The sequence below is a fragment of the Salvelinus namaycush genome, chromosome 15, assembly GCF_016432855.1.
Source record: "Salvelinus namaycush isolate Seneca chromosome 15, SaNama_1.0, whole genome shotgun sequence".
Taxonomy (NCBI): domain Eukaryota; kingdom Metazoa; phylum Chordata; class Actinopteri; order Salmoniformes; family Salmonidae; genus Salvelinus; species Salvelinus namaycush.
The window spans coordinates 33817773-33834584 of NC_052321.1; the positions used below are offsets into that span (position 1 = coordinate 33817773).

The 16812-nt window shown below is 41.4% G+C and overlaps 1 long non-coding RNA gene across 1 annotated transcript; it reads right to left on the reverse strand.

Annotated features, from left to right (window-relative positions):
• Nucleotides 1–238: 238 nt before the first annotated feature.
• LOC120059933 lies at nucleotides 239–16425 on the reverse strand. Its single transcript, XR_005478182.1, has 4 exons — nucleotides 16124–16425; nucleotides 929–1036; nucleotides 462–595; nucleotides 239–382 (listed from the first exon to the last, which is right to left on the reverse strand). It is a non-coding gene; the product is annotated as an uncharacterized LOC120059933 (long non-coding RNA).
• Between the last annotated feature and the right edge of the window lie 387 nt (nucleotides 16426–16812).

Here is a 16812-nt window from a genome sequence, read left to right on the forward strand (position 1 = left end):
CAAAACACTTTGTTTGGCCTAATATTCAAGCGCAACAGCTCCACGTACAATAAACCATACTTCACATAATACTGTAGAACCAGTGTTCTGCTAATATAACAATGTGCAAATATTATACTCCCATGTATGGTGTCCCATATAAGACAGGAGTACCCTGACGTGTTTGAAGAATACACAGCCCCCCCCCCCCCCCCCCCACCACACCCAATTGATAGTACCATTCGATTCAATAATAACAAAACATTATAAAAAGATAAAGATGTGTCTTGTATTATTTTAATGCTGAGTTCAATGTCTTTCCCAATTCAGACATCAGTATGAACCAGTATGGAGTATTTCAGTCATTGGACTCCATTTCAAAAGCATCTCTTCTGTCCTGCATCTGTAGAAAAGCGAGGAAGAGTTGATGAGGGACATGTATTGTACGGGTGATATTATTCAACTCTATTATTAGTAATCACCTTTTGTCCCTTCTGAGGTGTTGGCCAATGCCTGATGGGCATGGCAGCATAGACCAGTTCCATGCCCCTCTAATCACAGATACTGGTCATGAAGGAGCCCGACTTCAGCTTCTACAGTATATCTGACCCAGCTCCTATATCACAGAGGGAAAGAGAGAGAGAAATACTGTCACCATACAGTCATGGAAGCCAACAGTAAATACACGGTTGAACATAGCCAATCACAGATCCTGATTCACAGCTAATTCACATGGGAAATGTGCCAGCATGGCACTGACTGGTTGGCATTATTCACTCCGCCAGGGGTAGTCCATTGGCAAAGTGAAAAGGGGCACCGTCTTAGAACATAAAAGACACACAGCATTGATTACATTTTCAATGGTGGTTAGGTCAATTCCAGGAGAGATAGTATTTTGACCATTAACTAGATCAAATGTGATCAACCTGATTCAAGTGTCCCCCATTACCCTGATGCAGGACTGGTGTCTGGCCACTGCCTCAGCCTTCTGTAACAGCTCCTGATATGGTTCCCACGATGCTGCTGAACAACAAATTCACCAGGTTTTGTACGTAGCCTGTGAATGAAATAAAATATCATCACTCAGTAAACATATAGCGAGAAAAATGACTTTCTATAGTGTGGAAGTAATGTATATGCTAATAGAGGGACTGTAACTACAGAATAGATTCAGGCTGGTCATGCGGTTACTATGGAACTAGCTGTGTACATTGTTGAATGCTTGCTGATACCTTTTGCTATTTGCTGCTGGAGCCATAGCTATCTATATTTGTAATAGACAAGCACAATCCTTCATTTATTTTTGCCCTAGAAAATACACAATAAACCTTTATGCGAACAGGCATGTTTTTTGGGGTTAGCAGACGAAGCCACCGAATGCTAGCTGGTTAACCCGGATTAGCAAATGAGTTATCTATAAAAATCTTTGTCCAAGTTGAAATGAGTTGGCTTGGTAGTTAGCCAGTTCGAGTTCAAACATTATTGAAAGCAAGCTGCAAGCTAGCTAGCAAGCTAGTATCCAATGCCTGCCCTGTATTGACCCTAAACGCAAAAAGGGATTCAGTTAGCAAGATAGCTAGCTAATGTGGTCCTGTGATGCTACATAACATTACACATTAGCTTGATGTATTTAGTTACTTAGCAAATTGGCCAGTGTTACCTAGTGTTTTTTTACCTAGTGTTTTTTTTTTCATTTCTAGTGCTGATTCAGGTGTTAAATGAACTCTGTAACTGTTACATTAACACTTGTTTGTGTAAAAGAACCCCAGTGTTGGTCTAAATAACTAGTGATGGGAAAACAATGCTTTCCGATGGCTTCGGAGCTTTCACAAATTGTGCTGGTTCACAATGGACATTAATGACATCTGCTGGTCAGCAATAAATAGCAGTGTTTGATTGTCAGCAGTTTTTTTTCTCCACTGTTTTCTGCAAAACTCCGTAGTGCAGCGGTAAGTCGTTGGCTTTAGTAGTCAACAATTAGTTGGAATATCAGGATTGCATCTTACATCATGCCTTCCTTTTTCGCCTTCAACAAATAAAAAAAAACAGTTAATCTATGGCATTATTTGGGATGCTTAAGACAAACGATTATACTATAATAAATAAAATGAATTATTTGAACAACAATGTGCAGAAAGTGCGATTTCACATGAAACTATTTTCAAAATAGTTTTCCTTCACCACAATTCGACCTCATACCTTCAAAATCCTAACTATATTTAGTACGTGTCCAGTAGACTTCTGTATTTGAAAGCAGCTTGGAATCGAAGAATGCACCGGAACCACGGCAAAATCAGTGGGATCTCGCTTTTGCAACACAAGTGATCAAAAAAAAGCTTTGGATGTCATTGATGACATACTTCTGTTGAAGTGATACAGGCATCGGCACACTGCTTCAAAGTAAGCTGCTTTTCGATTGACTCATGCCCGGATTTCCGCTATCAAAGTAACATCACTATTAATAACCAGTGTAAACATGGTTATGATTTGACGTCATTTTATCTGTGACCAATGACCTTGAACCTTCTTGGATGGGCACTTTAATGTAAATCTATGCCAGCACCCAAGGGGGCTTGAACTTTCTAGCTCTCCCTGTCGGTTTTGCGGTGAGGTATTGTCTTCATGAGTGACAGAACACTGAGCCAATCACAGTGCAACTAGAGAAGATTACCAACCCCTACGCTCTGTATTTTCTTCTGGCTGCCCCTCCCCCACAGAAAGCACTGAGCTAGGCTGAAACACCTGCATTTTGGAGCTGCCTTAAGAAAGCAAAAGAATGTTTGTATGCGACTTTATTAACTCAATACATTATTTTTTTTACATTGTTTGCAAACTGATATGCGACACATATTAGTGCCAAAATAACATGCAAAACAGGCAAAAACTAAAAAATCTTGTGGCTCTGCCCCACCTGCCCTGAATGACGGGTCACCACTGATTAGCAGGCTACTGGCATTACACAATTGGCTAAAAGACTGCTGTAGCTCTGTAGGTGTAACTTTTGTAGATAGAAGATGCTATACCGGAATGACGGAGTCCATTTAAATCATCTTTGCTCCTAGACCCTGTCCAAATATTTCAAGGCTGCGTTGAGACAATGACTTATCAGTGACACAAGCCCTGCTTAGATAAAACCTACCATTCTGTTGCTGAGTTGTCGTAGTGCTGCTGCAAATGTACATTGGCCAAGGGGTATTAGCAATCATAATGTAAGTAAGCTAATTTATGTCCCTGAATGCCTCTGTCAAACCTACAGCTGTTGTATGCAGTAATCATGCTCCTATGGACCAGAGTTATACTGTTAGCACTGAGGTGGTTTGCCCTAGTAGCAATTACACTACGTGCAGCTCACCCTGCACTATCAGCTCAAATATAAATATCACTGTCATGTCTACCTCTGAGAAGCCTCCCAGTAAAGCAATAAAAACAATCAAGAATCCCAGAAAAGTGCACAAAATAGCCCACATTAACATATATAGCCTAAGAAACAAGGTTCATGAAATCGATTTCTAGTAACAGATGACATTCATATAGTGACTATCTCTGAAACTCACTAAACACCTTTGATGATACAGTGGTAGCAATACTTGGTTTCAACATCTTCCGAAGAGACAGGAATGCCAATGGTGGAGGTGTTGCTGTCTATGTTCAGAGTCACATTCCTGTAAAGCTTAGAGAGGATCTCCTGTCAAATGCTGTTGAAGTAATATGGCTACAGGTTCAAATCAAACTTTATTCCTCACATGTGCCGAATACAACAAGTGTAGACCTTACCGTGAAATGCTTACTTACAAGCCCTTAACCAACAGTGTCTCACCTAAAGCCCATTCTTGTGGGAAGCTGCTATAGACCACCAAGTGCTAACAGTCAGTATCTGGATAACATGTGTGAAATGCTTGATAATGTATGTGATATCAACAGGTATATTAAAACGAATGACCTAAATATTGACTGGCTTTCATCAAGCTGCCCACTCAAGAAAAAGCTTCAAACAGTAACCAGTCCCTGCAACCTGGTTCAGGTTATCAGTCAACCTACCAGGATATTTACAAACAGCACAGGAATTAAATCCTCCACATGTATTAATCACATCTTTACTAATGCTGCAGAAATATTGTCTAAAGCAGTATCCAAATCCATTGGATGTAATGATCATAATACAGTCGCCATATGTAGGAAAACCAAAATTCCAAAGGCTGGGCCTAATATAGTGTATAAGAGGTTATACAATACGTTTTGTAGTGATTCCTATGTTGAAGATGTAAAGAATATTTGTTGGTCTGTGGTGTGTAATGAGGAGCAACTAGATGCTGAACTTGACATATTTATGAAATTGCTTATTCCAGTTACTTATAAGCATGTACCCATTAATAAGAAAATTACAGTAAAACGGTTAAATCACTTTGGATTGATAAGGAATTAAAACATTTGGTTAAGAGGGATGAGGCAAAATGAATGGCAAATAAGTCTGGCTGCACAGCCGATAGGCGAATAGACTGTAAATTGAGAAGCCATGTGACTAAACTGAACAAAAAGAAGAAGAAACTGTACTATGAAACAAAGATAAATGATAAAGAAAAAAGCTTGGGTGCAACTTAAATGCAATTTTGGGCAAAAAGGCAAACTTGGCCCCATCATTCATTAAATCAGATGGCTCATTCATCACAAAACCCACTGATATTGCCGACTACTTTAGTGAAACTTAGGCATGACATGCCAACAACCAGTAAAGTGTATTCATGGACGATAAGGGAAGTCAGGTTTCCACAAATATGTGACAAAAAATAAATATACAGTACCAGTCAAAAGTTTGGACACAGCTACTCATTCAAGGGTTTTTCTTTATTTTGACTTGTGGTTTTGACTTAATTCTCTGTACAGGCCAATGATTATGACAACGATTCTGATCTAACCGTAAATTAATATGTTGTGCCACTGGCCTGAGACAATTAAAGTTCAATATGTAGCCTAGTAGGCTTACGTTAGCTAGCTATGTAACTTAGCTGGTTCATTGTTGCCCATGCGAAGAAGTTAGGTTACCAAGAATTTTAGCTAGGTAGCCTATGACAAACTAAAAGTGTACTGTATACAGTGTCATAGACTGTTTTCCAACATGAAAGGGAGGAGGATGGCATTGGTGTTCAACTAGTCCACATGCACACACACGGACTCACACACGACAGACAGAAATCAGTACCATGGACAGCCACATGGTATATAGCAGCATTGATTGGACTAGCTGGCTCGCTAGCTAACGTGATGTGTATGACCTTATTATTCGTATCTCAGAGCCATTTGTTTGGCTAGCTGTAGCCTAATGTTAGCTAGCTAACATTGAACCTGGTTGGTTAGCTACCTGCAGATTCGTGCAGGGTAGTAACTTCATGAATTGGGATTATGCTTCATTATTTACCTAGCTAGCTAGCTACATGTCTAAACAAAATACTCCACTATGCAAGTAATCATTTCAGGTGCGTTTGTAAATTCAGTCTGGCCTTCTACTGCGATTTCAGAGCACTCTCGTCTGAGTGTGCCAGAGAGCAAAGAATAACGGATTCATTTACGAATGCTCAACACCCGTTGAATATGGCCGGTGTCAGTAAATCAGTAAAATCAGTAAAAATTGTAATTAAATTGTTGCCAACAGCACAGTTACAGTCACCAACGCTCTGGATAACATGAAAACAGCCTACCCAGCTCTGCTAGGGCGAGTAAAATGGTCAGAGTGGGGTGTTCTCTCATTATGTGTCTGGAAGTAGCTAGCAAGTTAGCCAGTAAGCTTGGGTGCTTGACTGCCGTTGTGGGGTTAGAACGTTCGTATCAACCCGGCCAGAGTGTCCAGTGTGCGCTCTGAACGCGAAACACTCTGAATTTACGAACAGACAATCTTACAGCCCAGTTGCAGTCACCAACGCAACGGAAAACATTACAGCCTAACCAGCTCTGCAGGGGCAAGTAATGTTCAGTGAGCTGTTCTCTCTCACTTAGATGTCTGGAAGTAGCTAGCAAGTTAGCTTGGGTGCTTGACTGCTGTTAGTATATTCGGATCAACCCTTAAAGAGATGGGTGGGGCTAAAGCATAAGAGCATAAGAGGTGTGAACGATGCTGAATGGGTGTAGACAAAGAAGGGCTCTCCAGTAGTAGTACCAAAACATTCAAATGCCATTTTCTCAAAAGTGAGTTTTATTGTTGATCAACTTTCAAAGCAAAATTCCTTTCCCATTGTTCCTCAGCTGTAGTGTATGATCTACCATTTTGTAGCTCTGAGTCTCTACTTTTATCCAATGTAAAAAAACAATTAAAAATCTTGCTACATAAGACAGATTTGAGCCAGTCGGTCACATATGGACTGAAATCATGTTCAACATACAGTATTTAGCAAAGATGGGATATGTCTACATTAATTTAGTTTCTGTAGGCTATTTAACAAATTAGGTTATAACAGACTAACAGTCGAATTGGAGTTGATGACAATGTACTATATAAAAGACTGTAAATGCACAACTTGAAGCAACCACATATTTAGCCAAGGAGCACGTTCAGATTGGTCAGTGAGGGGTCAAGCCTCAACACCTACAACTTTATTCATCAAAACCCAGCCATTTAGCGCCACCACCAACTACTGCGCCCATAATTCCGGTTGTGATAATAGCAAAAATATTTCAAACACACCCACAAACCTATAGTGCTACCACCAGTGCTAAGATTTACAATTGCATTGGGTTTGTTAAAATAGAACCCACAGAGTTAAAATCACCTGCATCAGATGTGGTTGTTTGCACTAAAAGCTCTCACAGTCGCACGTCAGAAATAGACATTTCTCCATGTTTCTCAAATGTTTAATTTCGAAATTGTTCCAAATGTAAAATCTCAAAGTGTTTAATGTTACATTTAGGCATTAACTCCAAATGTTTAAGGTTAGGTTAAGATTAGGCATGAACTCCAAGGTATTAAGGTTAGAAATGAACTCTGAATGGTTAAGGTAAGGGTTAAGGTTTGGCATTGGCTTAAAACAGAAATATGCAAAGCAAACTATCGCCAGTAGTGGGCGTGGGTACAATCACTGGGGAAGCCAAGCCAGGAACAAAATGCCATATTACTAACTATGTGTTTCCATAACTGCTTTGTTTGCTCTGTAACCTGTCAGTCCATATGCCTTGCCACCATGATATGGAGTCCACAAAGCATATTGCATGTTACAAACAGTTACATGACCTACAGCATGGTTAATCAGGTTAATGTTTCCGACATTTTCGGACTACTAAACAACTATTAATTTAGAACACCGGAGTGTTACCACAAGTCACAAAGAAAACAGGAGCTGCCTCCACTATTCCAGCACCATTTCAATTTCAGCATTTCAACATCAAATCACCTATGCTTAGTCTAATACAGTGACAAATAAATATTCCAAAAACAATTTAGTCCAGTCAACGTTGTCAGAGCTGCTAGGAGTACTGGGTGGAGGAGTCAAGCGCAGAAAGCAGGGTTTCAAGAAAGTGGATTTATTTTCCAATTGACAGGGAAAACGATCATGCCCTAAACACACGGGCGCATGAAAAGACGAGTCCAAAAACACCGGACTAAACTGTCCCGAGAAAATAATAAAATCCACATCACAATCCAACACCAAATAACAGAATACAAGCCCGCACAAAAGCCAGCGGGCTACCTGCCCTTAAATAGCCTACCCACCAAACTAAACTCAAAACAGGTGCACCCAATCAGCCCAAACTAACAGAAACAAAAAGAAAATAATCGATGGCAGCTAGTAGGCCGGTGACGACGACCGCCGAGCGCCGCCCGAACAGGAAGAGGCACCATCCTCGGCGGGATTCGTGACAAACGTAAGCTAAAAATTATGTAGCTGTCCATGGTACGGATTTCTCTTTGTGCGTGTGTGTCTGTGTATGCGTGCGTAAGTATAAAAAAACACGTTGACTCACCCTACTTGAAGAGAAACTACTATCTTCCTCTCTTTCATGTTGCCGAAAAGATCTATAACTATGACAAACAGTACGCTTGCTCGCTTGCCTAACTTCCTTCCATAGGCAATGATTAGCCAGCTAGTTAATGATTAGCAATGATCAGCCTACTACATCTAGCAACATATTTAACTTCCATCCTCTCAGGCCAGAGGCACAATGTATGAATTTATGATTGGATCAGAATCGCTGTTATCCAAATTCCTATCTTCATCCATGGCTAATTTAAGAAAGGGACAATTTTAGCTAGCCATCGGATGACAACACAACATTTCAATATTTTTTCTGTCAAATTATGTTTGGCTTGATGTCATGTGATTGGTGTGAAGCCAAATCCAAACTGTCTTCCCTTGACATTTTTATTTTGGTGCGCCAGGACCATTCACAGTTGAGCTCACTCAATTTAGCTCAACGCTGATTGGCTATTATTATGTTTTTTAAATTTATCAAGTGTTAATCAAGGCTTCCCTTGCGTTCTTTGCTATGGGGCGGCAACAATATTGTACTCTTTTTGACCAGACAGCATCAGATAGATGGGCTAGATGCGCTCGGATGCTTCCTCCGGTGAGATACATTCAATCTCTTGCGAACTGAAGGAAAATGATCAACCGCTGAGAGACGAAAGAAACATTATTTCATGTATTCTTTGGGGGGGTAACTTTTTGGGATCCATGAATACACACCACTGCCTATCGCTGGATTCAAACCTGCAACCTTTGGAATCAGATGCTTATGCCCGTCCGCCATCCCCGTCCACAACATTGACACCTACTTGAATGTAACGGCCCTTCACCGGTTTCCACGCCATCTCCCGACGTCCTCAGACATGGATGTCGAATACTGACTTGTATCACAGGTGACCTGCCTGTGTTTGCAAATCTTGTGTCTGTCACCATAGCAGATCTCACCAGTCCTGATAGCAGCTAAGTTGTTAAAGTCACAGAGAAACTGCTGTTTTCTGGCACAAACTGTTGCCATGATGCCGTTGTTGTGAGGTGTTGATTGACTTGGTACGAAATGTCAGGAAGAAAGGGACAAAGACTTATAGAGGAAGATGAAAACAAAGCTGCACACAAGTCTACGTCCCAAATGACACCCTATTCCCTATATAGTGCACTACTTTTGACCAGATTCCTATATAGGCTACAGGGTGCCATTTGAGACGCAGTCACCGTTGCTCATTAAGCAGGTAGAAACGTACGATGAGACACTAGAGTTCTTAACCAGACCTACTACAATGGTTTTCCTCTTTCGGATACAGAATGTAAGTTTTAGTGCGAAAATTAACATAAAGGATATGGAACTGCTAAAGATGTTAGTGAAATTTCCTGTTTAATGCAACACAACATACAACGCTAAAAGTCACATCAGCACTTCTTACTTTCCTTATTTACTGGTTCGTTAATTGTGGTCTCTACATGGGGCGTCAGGTAGCTTAGTGGTTAGAGCGTTGGGCCAGTAACCGAAAGGTTGCTGGATCGAATCCCAGAGCTGACAAGGTAAACATCTGTCGTTCTGCCCCTGAACAAGGCACTGTTCCCCGGTAGGCCGCCATTGTAAATAAGAATTTGTTCTTAACTGACTTGCCTAGTTAAATTTAAAATACCCCTATCATTGAACTGCAAAACTGTAGTGTTAACTATGTTGTTGCTTCATCTGCTGCTTTTAAAATCCAATGAAATGTATTACCAAGATTTACACACAATAGGACTATATACAGAGGGATTTTAAAGTCTTGTGCCTCCATAGAATTACATTATTGTTACGTGAACTCCATGACATTTTTTTCACGCTATTTGCTCACTCAACCCTATTAGCTGACTGGGTAATGTAAACCCATTCACTGTGAATCCACATCTCCCAAAAATCGCTTTTAATACATGTTAACACACCATAGAGAAGTAATAGTCGAGGACAGCATTATCCAAATCTAACCTCATGAATAATGTAAATCCATGTAGGACGCTTGCTTTGTCGTTGCCGTGCTAAAAGGTCCTTTTGAACGGCAAACTCTCTCCGCTCCTACAGATTCATCTAGAACCCATTTGAATGAGCATGGATGTAAATCATGTAAATATTCTGTCTCTTTCTGTCGTTGTGCAAAATAAAAAAGTAAAGTCAGAACGAACAAACGGGTCATTTGAAAATCACGGATACCTGATGACATGCTGTTATGGCTTTTAAATTGCTTAAGTAAATACACCTTATGGAGGCTTGAATTAATTCACGGCTATAGCAATTATTCCCCGAGGCATATCCTGCTTCCGCTCTACAGTCATAATAATCGTTAATGGACCCCTGCATTTGTAAGATGCAAATTAGTAATCTGTTCATGACAGCACATATCTTTCTGTTAGCGTGGTGTTTGTGTGTTCATGTGTTTCAACTACACAATAAGGTCCACAGGTCTCTTAAAACATGTGAATCTGCAGGTTTAACATGATCACCATATCTATATAGGATAAAGGGTTGTACGGGTGGATGGTTTGAGCTGTCTGGCTGGTATTGGTGAGCAAGGAGTGTCGGGAAGCAGAAGATCCAGTGCAGGGTTTTTACTTTAAGGCTCTTGGAGCAGGTGCAGGTATTTACGAAATATACAAATCATCCAACAAGATGCTGGACCAGGCTGAAAGTAAATAATAAACTGATAAAAAAACGAGTCAAATGAATATAGAGCTTGAAGATCAGTCTGACTAGCCCGTACGGCATAGAACAAGCCTAACTTACACCTGCAGACACAGGCAGCCATTTTCCTTTCCCATAAATCTCTACACCTGAGCATTTATAACGTGACAGAGAACAAGTGACAGGAAACAGGAAACACTTTTAATTGAAAGCACTTTGTCAAACTAAACCAATTGACACTTAACAAAGTAAACAACTCCACAATAACAGTTGAAATAGTGTAACCTGTACGATACAGAAATATATATAATACTTTAAAAGAGCTGGACTAGAGCAGAAACTCTACACCCTCAATTAGTAATGGAGTGTCCCTTCTTAATGAGCCGACCACGGTCACCTGTGTGCTTGGTGGCCACGCCCCTCCGCATGCTACAAGACAGATCACACACACAAACCTTTTTATGTACTGCTTTAGACTAGCAACATGACTAACAAAGTTATCTGAGTCATTGCTTATGTCCTCTGTCATTTATATTCACTGTTTAGAAATGATTTAGGATGCATCTAACACAGGTAACACACTCAACCAAAATGAATAATTTGTGAGGTGACCAAGCAATTATATCAGCATGTATACTGTGAAAGGGGACTAGCGAGGAAGCCGGGTTAGCTTTCTCAGAAGGGATATTTAGGATAGGATAGATATGTGGTATATACATTAGACAGATATTACTATTACATTCATACCTTATAATGCATTTAAGCTGTGGTTAGGTGTACGGTGTGTCAAAGGGGGGTGATTGGCTGTTGTCCATAAGGTTCTCCATATGGACCTCTCTCTGTATTTGTGTGTGTGTGTGTGTGTGTGTGTGTGTGCTTGCTCTCGTGTGAGAAAAAGGAGGTCAGCCTCCTCGTCCATCCTTTCACCTGCACATTCTGACAGATGGACAGAGAGAGGGGATCAAGAGAGAAGGAGAGAGAGAAAGGAGGAAGGGGGGGCTTTGGCACTAATTGCCCTTTACTGCTTTGTGTGGCGCTCTGGTCCTCAGGTTCACTCTAATTAGTGGGCTCCGAGTGTGATCTCCGGGCATCTGGCCACTGCCTCCACCATTGCAGTGCCAAACAACACCAGGGCTGGGGAGACAATGATAGCCACTTATCCCCTTTATTCACAAAGAGGGAGCCTTAGCGGGTAATCATTAACGTGGGTGATGGACGGAGGAAAGGAGGGATGGATGGATGGATGGATGGATGGAGGGAGGGGGCAGTGTCTGACGGAGAAGTCTAGAATGGTGGGGTCTGTGTGGGGGAATGCCAGGGCAGGGTTTGGGCCTAGGAAAGGTAAAGGGGAGTCTCACTGCTGTAGGCAGTATCAGTGAGGAGAGAGCACGGGGAGTCGTGTGTGTGTTCATTAATAGTATGGTCTGAAACCCCAGAAGAAAGAAACTGCTGTTGTGAATTAGCATGCACTATCGTCCAGGCATCATGGTGCATTCAATTGCTCCATATGTATGGTGTGGATTTTTAAATGTATGTACACATGCAAAGGCTTCTGAATTGCGGGAGGGACTAAGGAACCATGGACAGAATGTGTCCGGGATAAGTTAAGAAACCTTAGTAAAACCTTGTGACCTTGAATGGGGAAGTAAACTCAATGGACCTCCGAGCAAGAGCACAACACATGGCCACCAAGAATCCACACGGGTGTCACCCACATTTCTCAGAACAAAGACACTAGAGGGAAAATATTTTCTCTGAAAACAGTAAAAAAAAAAACTCTCTCCTTTTCTGTCTCTCATCATCTCTCTCTATCCTTGCTCACCCTCTCTTTTTCTCTCCTCTCTCTCTCATTGCTCAGGGCTCATCGTTCGCCAGGCAGGCAGGCTGAGAGCGATAATCTTTTTCTTCTTATTTTAACCATGATCAAGGCCCTGTGTTTGCTTATGTAATACACAGGCAAATGTTAATCTGGTTTAAAGGTGCCCTCCATCCTGGCCCGTCTCTGATAACACAATTAAAGTAGTGACACTGTCATGGCGGCAAGCCTGGCAGTGATTAACAGACAGGGCCATGCCAGCTGAGGATAGGGAAACACTTTCAAATGAAATATACACTCACGCACACACACACACAACCTTCATATTTTAGGGACATTTTCTGAACCACCACGTTTCCTCCCCTACACAAGCCATATCCGCTTCCCACCAACACCAATGGAAGACAAACAATGTATCTAGCCAATGTTGTTTACCATGCGGTTGTTTGTTCATGGTCCTGCTGCGACAACAGAGGGTACAAGGTGGTTAATCAATAAATGAGCAGAGGTGTGTGTGTGTGTGTGTGTGTGTGTGTGGTGTGTGGTGTGTGGTGTGTGGTGTGTGTGTGGTGTGTGGTGTGTGGTGTGTGGTGTGTGTGTGTGTGTGTGTGTGTGTGTGGGAGATACCTGGATGAGTTATGGGATGAGATGCGGCTCAGAGTGCCATAACGGACCGGCTCCTAAATTGCTTGATAGCACAGCATGTAAGAGTGTGTGTTTGAGAAAGGGAGTGCGTGTGTGTGTAAGAGCATGGCACAGAGGGAAAGAGATAACAGTCACTGGAGATGAGAACCGTTGACCTCTTGTGATAGATTGGCATTAAGAGAGTGAGAAAGAGAGCAAGAGAGGATAAAAAAAAAAATCTGACAGGAAACAGCCCGTTTTAGAGTCAGCAAGGTCATCATGGTGACCCGGGTTGCGTTCCAAATGACACCCCATGAGCCCTGATCAAAAATAGTTCACTATATATTGAATAGGGTGCCATTTGAGATGCAAACCAGGAAGTAGGGATAGACATGGCGACAGTCGCCCAAGGAGCATACAAGGGCTTATTTGATTAATGAGTCACTGAATCATCTCCGAGTCAAAACTGTAGAACACAGCAACAGTCAGGCAGGCACTATGGCCTGGAGCACCTGAGGCCTGCAGGTTGGATCCCTTCTGACATGACACACCTGTTAGAGCAGGTGAGCCCTGCAGGTTAAACTGTACCTGCTTGGACTGCCTCCAGCATCCTATGACCGTAGGGTGCAAGGGTTGAAGGGAATCAGCTGCCAAATGTTTCTGTGTGAATGTGCCCAAATATGTGTCACACCCAAGATCCCATAGATCAGGGATGGGGAACTTTGATGGAGTTGTGGGCCACATAAAGCTGAAACTCATCATAAGGGGCAGTACTGGCTTGTGGGTCTGTGTAACTCATTGCATGTAATTCTACTCATTTTGACATAGGGCAGAGAGAAAATATGGCAGTTTTACAGCTAATTTCCTGCTATTCTACACATTTTGCCATAGGGTGGAGGCAAATGTTTGCAGTGTTCAATATGATAACTGATGATCAATGGGCCCCACCCTGGTTGGTAATTCAACCATGCTTACTACAAGTTTAGATAGCTGCCCACCTAGACAAACTTACCAATCCCCCAAAAATAAGAAAAGCTCACATGGGCTAATTAAGTGACTGCTGATGCACAACCAAATTTCGAAATTGCCCCTTGCGTATTCTACTATTCGAACTCTCAGCAGTAAGCTGAGACCCTGACTGAGTCCACCCCCCCCAAATGAATAGGATTCGCAGGACTACAAAAGGTCCCCAGTTGCCCCTCCCAGCCATACATAGATAACAGCCATGGTGGATTTTATTAAGTAAATATATCTCAGTGATAATCTGCTGCCATCAAGATAGCGTAACATGTATGACATATTGATTGATAGAATGCTAGATTTTGATCTGTGGTCGTTGAGTTGTACAACTGCCTAGAAAAATGTCTCTGGCCTTCAACCAGTAAGTACTAAAGTCTTCACTAATCTAACGATACCGAACATCTCACTGATTACATGATAATACTATGCTATATTTGCCGATTAGAAAACACTTTTATCCGAAGTGATTTCAGTCACACGTGCATACGTTCCGTTTTTATCAAGTATCTATAACTGCTAACTCTACTCTCTCCAAGATACGGTCAGTGTTGGTTGGTTGCGAGAATGTTGGCTGTTGATGGACATCATGATTAAGACTGGCTAATCTTCCATTCCAATCACACTCACAGTAGGACATGTTTTATATTTCTATACTTAGGTGACCTGTTCACTTTCTTCCTGCATGTTCAGTTCCAGCAGATCATTGGCAAATCAGAGGAGATGTACTGTAGGTATGCAGCAGCCCAGATTGGATTGCATGGCTTCTTAAACGAAAGCAAGTCATTTCATGGCTAATGCGCTTAATTTGAGAAAATAATTCAAGATTTTCACAGTTATTACTTGCCATATAATTTATACAGTGGGGTTGCCACTTTTAAGCAGGATTTCTTTAAAAAAAATGTTTTGCTATTCATCAAATTTACCCAATGTAAAATTAGAAAGCAGATAAATATTTGTCTGTTTCAACGTTGGACTACAAAGCGGGTTACGTTTTTTTGGGCCTTTTTTTTGGAATGTGTTCAAGTGACAAGTTGTATGGCAAAACAGAGCATTTACACTTTCAAATTGAGATAGTTCTGTTTATACTTCATCCGAGAACAAAAAAACATCTAAACTTAACTCAAGTTATTTCCCCCAAAGCTATCTACATGAGCAACAAAACACGTCGACTGACGTGCATAGCAGCAATTTGATTGCAAGCAATGTACGATTAAGCGAGCGCACGTAACACAAAGTGCATAGACTTCAATTGTTAAATAAATAAATAAATAGTTATGTATATAATTAAATAATGAATAAATAAATCAGGACTATAAAAGCTGATTGATGTCCAGGAAGGGCTCGTCTCTAATGGAAGCTGGTTGACAGTGATTGCGAAGGCCCATTTAACAGCTGATGTTTTGTTATGATTGGACATGTCACTCTTCTTCTGCTGATTAAAAAGGGAACAGAAAAAGCTCAAATGCACCCCTGCCTGTGTCCTCTCCTTTATGTTCCTTTTTTTTCTCTCAGGCAAAAGCGATGGGTGCATATTATTTCGTCAGTTAGAACGTACGTGTGACATTCAGGGGGTTGCAACGACACAGACTGCCCTTTCCTTTCTCGCTTGGAAAAAAAGTAACTTCTCTTCCAAGAAGTTAGTCACGAAATAGATGTTTGTGGTCTCCAGTGGGATACAAGTCAGTGGATTTGAAATGGTTTCTTCAGTGTCACTCTACTTAGAAATACTTGCAAACTGGAGTACTGAAGTACTCATCTCTCTCTGTGCTATGTACTTGAGGACATCAGTAATTTGAGGTGTTATCTTCCTATGAAGTAAGACATTGTGTATTGTGACTTTACACCTCTGAAGTTGGAAAAGTAACAATAAGCCAGCCATATTTCACATCCTGACTTACTTAACCAATTTTGATTGAAGAAAATACAACACATACGATTGCACCGTTTGCTAACAAGATTTGGAAGACATTATAGCTAACTTCAGAGTAAGCATCGTTCCGCATAGCTGTGTGTCTTTCCTTAGCATGGGAAGAACCCAACAGGGATTTGAGACAAAGCTTTCACTGTACTTACCGTCCCCATAGAGCCTCTGCCAAGTGGTGCCTGCCGGTGGACACTCTATGTCGGCAGACAAACACCAGCGAGCGACTCCTCCAATACCTGCCATATGGGTGGACAGTGAGACGACAGAAACACATCAGGTTCTCTCTTTGTTCTCCTCACCTCTAACGCTCTCACAGGCTGGCTAAATGGGCTGGCTAAAGTCCCAGAAAACAAAGTTAGTGGCTTAGCGCTAGCTTGAAGTTTTAGCGGCGCCTTCTTCGTTGACCTTTGGGTTCAGATCCTCTGTTGAGAAATATTGTAGGGAGCGCTAATGCTAAGGAAGTGTAGATGGGTGCTAACAGATGGAGGCCTGGAGGGGTCAGTTTCTCTGGAACGGCTATTAGTGTAGAGTACAGTATGGAATACACACTGTGTTACATTCAGGCTTTAGAGACTTCCATGGTGAATTAATTGATTTCACCAGGCTGCTACTGTTAAAGTTCAATATGTACCAACACATGGTCAAACTATTCAAAGTTTGACAGGATGCGAGTGTTTAACATAATTTAAGTTTTAAAAAGCATTTACATACTGTACTGCCCTACAAAGGCAAAACACAGTAACTACACTTTTGGTAAGAATTTAATTAAGACTGAAATTAGGCTTTGTAGTATGTCTTTTATCTTGTGACAAAGTGTCCTGGTTCAAATATGTTCAGT